Here is an 8,658-nt window from a genome sequence, read left to right as displayed (position 1 = left end):
TCTTCCACAAGAGCAGCTTTTGGATTTAAAATGCAAAATTAAATCATCAAGTGCTTGAGCCAAACTTAAGAAAATTATGAATTAGATAAATTAAATAACCTTAATTTTTTTTTTCATTACCTACGCAACTCAAAATATTTTCAAATAGTTCAAGTGAGTTTAGTGTATAGATACATGCAAACTGCAAAAGATCTATATTTTAAGGACACGAACAGATTATCTAGGAACCATTTCTTGGTTTTGTTCCTCGAAAAGATGGTCCAACTGCTGAAATTAATACTAGTGGCCTGGTGCATGAAATTTGTGCACAGGAGGAGGAGGGTGTATCTTTCAGCCTGGCCTGCATCCTCTCCAATTTGAGACCACTGTGGGATCAGGCTTATACTGGCAATTGGACAATCCCCTCGAAATCTGAGACTGCTGGCTCCTAACCACTCACCTGCCTGCCTGCTTAATCACCCCTAACCACTCTGCCTGCTGGCCTGATTGCCCCCAACTGCACCCTCCCACCAGCGTGATCACCCCCAACTGCCCTCCCCTCCTGGCCTGATCATCTCCAACTGCCTTCCCTCCTGGCCTGATCACCACTAACCGCCTCTGCCTTGGCCCTGCCACCATGGCTTTGTCCAGAAAAACTTCTGGAAGGTCTCATGGTCTAATTAGCATACTACCCTTTTATTAATATAGATAATATATGATATACTGCCATAACTATATCTACCAGTATTACTCTATGAGAATACATACTTCATGCGGTAGGAAGGCATCTAATACTGTATATTACATTGTATATGTTGTAAGTAGTAGAAAATACTGTATTCATAGCAATAATATACACCCTGTGACTTCTCTTCCTGATTTGGGAATGGTTCCCCAGTTCTTTGAACATTTCCTGGACCCTAATTTTTTTTTTTTTTTTTTTTTTTTTTTTGTCATTCAGTGCAACTTTATTTACTGTTTATTGCACATGATTTGAGGTCTTTAATTTCTAATCACCAAAGATTCAAAGAACTATTTTTTCCATGAAGTTTAACATTAACATCAGTGAATTCATGTATTCATGTGTTTTAATTGTAAACATCTGAATTATTCACATTGTCATAGATCCTGAATTCATAAGCATGGACCATGCTCAGGCTGGCAGCAAGCCAGGAAGCCACTCTGCAAGCAAACAGATATTCTGCATAAGGAGAAAAGTCATAGTACAACATTTAATGTCCAACCTGAGTCACCTCAGAATGTTATATATATTAACTTCTTCATTCATATAGTATCAGGAACTCAACTGCTTGGTTGGTGACAGAGTTGACCTGGTTTCAGGAAGATTATTCCTGAAATAATTAAGGAAAGGAGGGCTCAATCCTTTCTTGGTTGCTTGCTCCTCCCCAACACCTTCATCTTTCTTCTCATCTTCAGCTTCTCGAGCATCTTCTCCTTCACCTTCACCCCTTCTTCTTCCTCCTTTGCATCCTCAAATCCTTCCTTGGCACCTTCTTCCTCTTCCTCTCCTTCCTCTTCGTCAGCCACTTCTTTTTTCTTCTCCTCCTCTTCAGCTTCTCCTTCAGCGGGGGTTCATCCTTAGCTTTCTAATGGTCTCTTCCATCTCGATCTGCTCCTCCTGGACGTTGCTGGAGTATTAAAAAAGGAAGGAGCAAGTGGATATCAAGTAGGAGCTAGTCTGTAAACCACCTTAGGCAGAGCGGCCAAAGATCTGGGAACTCTTGGTGTAGCCACTGGCTATGCTTCCCACGCTGGTGAAACTGAGCTGGGTCTCCTCACTTTCCAAGAGTTTCCTGTAAGCTGCAATGTCAATGTCCAAAGCCACACTGAAGAGGTCCTGGCATTCTTTTAAATATCATACCATTTCATTCTCTGTAGTTCTCAACTCATTTTCTAATTTGTTGATTGTGTCCTGCATAGCATGAATGTTGGAGTTCTGCTTATCCTCCAGCTCTCTCAGCTGCTTTCCAGAGCTTAGTTCATGCCTTGGCATGCTTTGAACTCCAGGGTCTTGGCCTTGAGCAGGCGGTGGCTTTCAGACACCTCATCCTTGGCAGCGTGCACCCCATAGGTGTTCTTGGCAGTGCTCTTGGTCAGCATGGTGAGCAGCTCTTGTACCATTCTTTGGCATTCTGCATGTCCTTGGCAGCCAACTTCTCCTACTGGGCACTGATGTCCTTGAGCGCTGCAGAGAGGTTGGACTTGGAGAACGTGTCCATCTCCATGGAGATCTGAGCATACTGGATCTGCACCTGCAGCTCAGTGATCTCCTCTTCATGCACCTTCTTCAGAAAGGCGATATAGTCCATCAGGCTGTTGATGCACTTTTCAAGCTTAGCACCAGCAAGAGCCACCTAGTCTGCACCTTTTCACACCTCCATCAGCCAGCCCTCTGTGTCATCATGGTTCAGCACCTCTTCCTGGTAGCATGCTTGCAGTTGCTCCCAGTCCTTTCCATGCCTGCTAACTGTCAACTGCCCTCTCCTCGCCAGGGACTGGGCATGGTGGGCTGGGCACAGGCATCCCATTTTCATTAAAATGTTCAATCCTGGCCTGCTTCATGTGTGTCCACAGGCGGCCCAGGGGCAGACAGTGATCCCAGAGACCCTCACCACCCCACCTACCTGGGTCCCTGATGGCAGCCTCAACCCAGCAGGCAGCATCAGGCTCAGCCCACCTGGCCTGCCCAGACCCAGATGGCTACCTGGACCCCACGGGCAGCATCAGGCATTGTCTGCCAGGCCTGTCTGGTCCTGGATGGTGCCTTGGACCTCGCGGGCTGTGTCAGGTGCTGCCCACCAGACCTGCCCAGTCCTGGATGGTGTCCTGGACCCCACAGATAGCAACAGGCACTGTCCCCCGGGTCTGCGCTGTTACCGAAGGCAGGCTGGATCCTGCAGGTGGCAACAGGCACTGCCTACCATGCCTGCCCAACCCATATGGCTGCCTGGACCCCACGGGCGGTGTGAGGCACTTCCCATATGGCCTGCCATTCTCCAATGGTGGATTGGACCCTGCAGTGGCATCAGACACAGCCTGCCCCTTCCTGCATATGCAAATTTACCCTCAATCTTTGTTGGCTTAATTTGCATATCACTCCTGATTGGCTGTGGGCATAGAGAAGGTCAATTAGCATTTTTCTCTTTTATTAGTGTAGATGGGAACTCTATTAATTTGAGTGATCTGGAGCTTTCCAAGTGTCATAGATAGGTCTGTGGTGGACTAAATAGAATAGAAGCAGGCTTAAGAGAAGGACAGCACATACTACCTAGTCCAGAATCTCAATTTCTTTAGCAACAACAGTTAGTGAGTGACAGAAGTATCTAATAATGTTTACTGTTTAAAATACATGTTTTACCTATGGCTTCAATCTTGAGATTTGCTTCGAATCTCATTCCAACCAAATGAGATACTATATTAAAGAATTTTAATTCTGAACAAATTGATAATCCATTTATATAACATATAATATATAAATATTTGTGTATAAATATATGTATACTACAGGCCTGGTGCATGAATTCATAGACAGGTGAAGTCCGGCCAGCCCACCCTGATCAGGGCCAATCAGGGGCAGAGCCAGCCAGGGGGAGGATCCATGGGCAGTTGTCCAGCCATCCCCACCCCCTGGTCAAACTCCCAGATGAACTCCCGGTCAAACTTCTAGTTGAGGGGACAACTTGCATATTAGCCTTTTATTATACATATCCACAAATGTGCATTTTAATATATGTAATATGTATATATTTTATAATATAAAACTTAGTTTTTCCTACCATGGAAAAAGTAAATTTTCACACATGGTGAAAAATCTTTGAATTAATAAAAGGTAATAAAAGTTCTTGGGTTGTTTGGATTAGCAATAATACTGAAAATTTGTATATTATTTTTATCACAATACTACAATACAAGGGATAGATAACATGTGTCCATACCAAGACTTATACAAGAATGTTCATAACAGACTTATCCTATACTAGAGGCCTGGTACACGAAAATATGTGCACTTGCAGCAGAGGGGATGGAGGGTCCCTCAGCCCAGCCTGTGACCTCTTACAGCCTGGGAGCCCTCAGAGGATGTTTGAATGCAGCTTAGGGCCACTCCCTGCTCCTCTGCAGGAGGCAAACAGCAGCTGTTCAAGGAATGACCCTGCCAGCGAGTGTCTGACCCAACCCCCACCTGCTCCTTTGCTGCCCCTGGTTGCCATTACCCCCACCCCTGACGGCAGTCCCCTCCCTCTGCCTGCTAGCACATGTCTTGGCTAACCTGCTCCCACCTGCTTGTCAGCCCCATCCCCCACCATCCAGTCATTTCACCATTCGGTCAATTTGTGTATCATGCTTTTATTTTATAGGATAACAAAAGCCTAACATGCTAAATGTTTGGTCGACTGATTGATCATTCAACCAATCAAAGCATAATATGCTAATGATACACTAAGGCCACTCAACTGCTCACTATGATGTGCATGACTACCAGGGGGAAGATTCTCCTACCGGCAGGTTAGCTTGCTGCTGGGGTCCGGCCAATCAGGACTGAGCAAGACCTGTTGGACATGCGCTGAAGTCCTCTGACAAGCCCTTCCCGGCTGACCAACCTCCTATGTCTCTCCCTGGCCCCAATTGTGCACCAGTGGGGTCCCTCAACCTGGCCTGCATCCTCTTGCAATTCGGGACCCCTCATGGGATGTTGGGGAGCCAGTTTCAGCCCAATCCCACAGGCCAGATCAAGGGACCCCACTGGTGCACAAATTCGTGCACTGGGCCTCTAGTTCATAATAACCAAAAACTGGAAACCAAATGCCATCAATAGGAGAATGTATGATTAAGTTATGGAATAGTTATATATCGAAATGCTACTCAACAAAAACAAAGAATAATTCCTGAAACAATAATATAGATGCACCTCACAGATATTATATTGAAGATAGACACAAGGCAATACTTGATTCCATTTATATGAAGTTCAAGAACAGACAAAACTAATCTGTGGTGTCTGAAATCAGAAAATGGTTGTTTGTGCGAGGGGATTATTTAAAAACTAGAGGCCCTGTGCATGAGATTTGTGCACTTGTGAGAGGCAATCCCTCAGCCTGGCCTTTGTCGTCTCACAGTCCAGGAGCCCTCAGGGGCAGTCAGACATCCTTAGTGCTGCTACAGAGGCAGGAGAGGCTCCGGCCACCACCACTGCACTTGCCAGCCATGAGCCCAGCTCAGTGCTTCTGGCTGAGTGGCACTCCCGCTTTGGGAGTGCTTTGACCACTAGGGGGCAGCTCCTGAATTGAGTGTCTGCCCCCTGATGGTCAGTCTGTGTCACAGTGACCGGTCATTCCAGTTTGGTTGATTTGCTTATTAGCCTTTTATTTTTATTTTTTAAAATATATTTTATTGATTTTTTTTACAGAGAGGAACGGAAAAGAATAGAGAGCTAGAAACATCAATGAGAGAGAAACATTGAACAGCTGCCTCCTGCACACCCCCTACTAGGGATGTGCCCACAACCAATGTACATGCCCTTGACCAAAATCAAACCTGGGACCTTTCAGTCTGCAGACCAATGCTCTATCCACTGAGCCAAACCAATTTTGGCTTAGCGTTTTATTATATAGGACTAGAGGTTCGGTGCATAAAATTTGTGCATGGGGGGGGTCCCTCAGCCCAGCCTGTACCCTCTCCAATCTGGGATCCCTCGAGGGATGTTCGACTGCTCATTTAAGCCTGATCCCAGTGGAATTAGGCCTAAATGGGCAGTCGGACATCCCTCTCACAATCCAGGACTGCTGGCTCCCAACTGCTCGCCTGCCTGCCTTCCTGGTTGCCCCTAACCTCTTCTGCCTGCCAGTTTCATCACCCCTAAATACTCCCCTCCCAGCCTGATTGATGCCTAACTGCTCCCCTGCCAGCCTGTTGGCCCCTAACTGCCCTCCCCTGCAGGCCTGGTCACCCCTAACTGCCCTTCCCTGAAGGCTCGGTCACCCCCAACTTCCCTCCTCTGCCAGCCTGGTCCCTCCCAACTGCCCTCCCCTACTGGCCATCTTGTGGTGACCATCTTGTGTCCACATGGGAGCAGGATTGTTGACGACATGGGGGCAGCCATCTTGTGTGTTAGAGTGATGGTCAATCTGCATATTACTCTTTTATTAGATAGGATAGAGGCCTGGTGCATGGGTGGGGGCTGGCTGGTTTGCCCTGAAGGGTGTCCTGGATTAGGGTGGGGGTTCCCTTGGGGCATGGGGTGGCCTGAGCGAGAGGCCTGTGATGATTTGCAGGCTGACCATGCCCCCTGATGACCCAAGCAGAAGCCCTGGTATCTGAAATTTATATTTACCTTCTACAATTGAAACTTTGTAGCCTGGAGCAGAGCCAAGCCTTCTGCTTGCTCTGTGGCAGCAGCCATTTTTGTTGGGGTTTATGTATCTTCTATAATTGAAACTTTATAGCCTTAAGCAGAGGCCTGGGTTGGCCAGGGTGTGCAGAAACTTGGCTTCCTCCATTGCCGGGGGCAACACTAGCCTCCTATTCTTCCAGTTCCATGGCTGCCACCATTTCTGTTTGGATTTGTTTACCTTCTATAATTAAAACTTTGTACCCTTGAATGGAAGCCTAGGCTGGCAAGGGCAGGAGGAAAGCTTGGCTTCCTCCATTGCCTGGGAAACCCAAGCCTCCCTCCTGCTCTCTGTGGCTATAGCCATTTTGGTTGGGTTTATTTGAATATTCACTCCTGATTGGTTTGTGGGCATGGCTTGTGGGTGTGGCTTAAGGGTGTAGCAGAGTGATGGTTAATTTGCATATTATTCTTTTATTAGATAGGATGAAAGGAGCACAGAGGAACTTTTGTGAAGTGATAAAATGTTCTATATCTTGTTTGGGTGGTGGTTACATGAGTATATAAAATTAGTCATCAAGTTGAAGATCTATAGATTTTTATTATATACAAATTTTATCTCAACTTTCTAAAATTACAACGGGCTATCATTAATAAAGTTTATTTAACCAGCCGAAACCGGTTTGGCTCAGTGGTAGAGTGTCGGTCTGCGGACTGAAAGGTCCCAGGTTTGATTCCGGTCAAGGGCATGTACCTTGGTTGTGGGCACATCCCCGGTGGGGGTTGTGCAAGAGGCAGTTTGTCGATGTTTCTCTCTCATCAACGTTTCTAGCTTTCTATCTCTCCCCCTTCCTCTCTGTAAAAAAAATCAATAAAATATATATATATTTTTTAAAAAGTTTATTTAACCATTCCTCTAATGATAGACATTAGTTTTTCCCCTCTTTGTCATAATCATATATTACAATAGAATAAATATCTTAGTATATTAGGTTGATTCATATGAAATTACCAATTCAATATTTCCATGTGTAAAAATGACAAGTCCATATCTTCACCTGAAGATATTTTTACATCAGTTTTTAGCAGGCTAATTTGTTTATTTTTATTTATTTATTAAATTTATTAGGGTGACATTAGTATAGATCGCCCAGCTATAAAAACATGTATATGGACAGATAATTTTTTAAAATATATCTTATTGATTTTTTACAGAGAGGAAGGGAAAGAGACAGAGAGCTAGAAACGTCGATGAGAGAAACATCGACCAGCTGCCTCCTGCACACCCCCTACCGGGGTTATGTCCGAAACCAATGTACATGCCCCTGACCGGAATCGAACCTGGGACCTTTCAGTCCGCATACCGACGTTCTACCACTAAGCCAAACCGGTTTCGGCAGGACAGGTAATTTTTGACAAAGGAACCAGAAACACACAATGGAATAAAGATAGTCTCTTCAATAAATGGTGCAGAGAAAACTAGAAAGCCACATGCAAACTAATGAAACTGGATTATAGTTTGTCCCCATGTACAAAACTTAATTCAAAATGCATCAAAGACCTAACATTATATCTGAAACAATAAGTTACATAGAATAAAAGATAGGTAACAAATTTATGGACCTTGGTCATAGAGAACATTTTATGAACTTCACCCCAAAGGCAAGGGAAGTAAAGGCAAAAATAAATGAGTGGGACTATATAAAACTTAAAAGCTTTTGCACAGAAAAAGACAACAAAGCAAAGAGGCAGCCAACCAGATGGGAGATGATATTTACAAATAGTAGCTCTGACAAAGGTTTATTTCTAAAATATATAAAGAACTTATAAAACTCAGCACCAAACAGTAAAACCAAAAAGTGAGCAGAGGACCTGAAACTACACCTCTCCCAAGAAGACATATGAACAGCCAATAGATATATGAAAGATGTTCAGCCTCACTAGAAATTAGGCAAATGCAAATCAAAACTACAAGGGAATACCACCTCACCCCTGTTAGAGTGGCCATTATTAACAAGACAAGCAATAGTAAGTGTTGGAGAGCTTGTGGGAAAAAGGAAACCCTCATTCATTGGTGGTGGGAATGTAGACTGGTACAACCACTATGGACAGCAGTCGGGCAATTCCTCAAAAAATTGAGAATAGAGCTACCATACGACCCAGTAATCCCTCTCCTGGGTATATACCCAAAAAACTTGAAATCATGTATTCACATAAGTATGCATACCCCTATGTTCATTGCAGCATTATTCACAGTGGCCAAGACATAGAAACAACCAAAGTGTCCTGTGATAGAAGACTAGATAAAGATGTGGTACATATACACAATGGAT

The 8,658-nt window shown here is 44.6% G+C and overlaps 1 pseudogene; it reads right to left on the bottom strand.

Annotated features, from left to right (window-relative positions):
• Nucleotides 1-1,458: 1,458 nt before the first annotated feature.
• On the bottom strand, nt 1,459-2,528 carry LOC118723049 (annotated as a pseudogene).
• Nucleotides 2,529-8,658: the final 6,130 nt, after the last annotated feature.

The sequence above is a fragment of the Pipistrellus kuhlii genome, unplaced genomic scaffold, assembly GCF_014108245.1.
Source record: "Pipistrellus kuhlii isolate mPipKuh1 unplaced genomic scaffold, mPipKuh1.p scaffold_m20_p_2, whole genome shotgun sequence".
NCBI classification, from domain to species: Eukaryota; Metazoa; Chordata; class Mammalia; order Chiroptera; family Vespertilionidae; genus Pipistrellus; species Pipistrellus kuhlii.
This window is presented reverse-complemented; position numbering and strand designations above follow the sequence as displayed.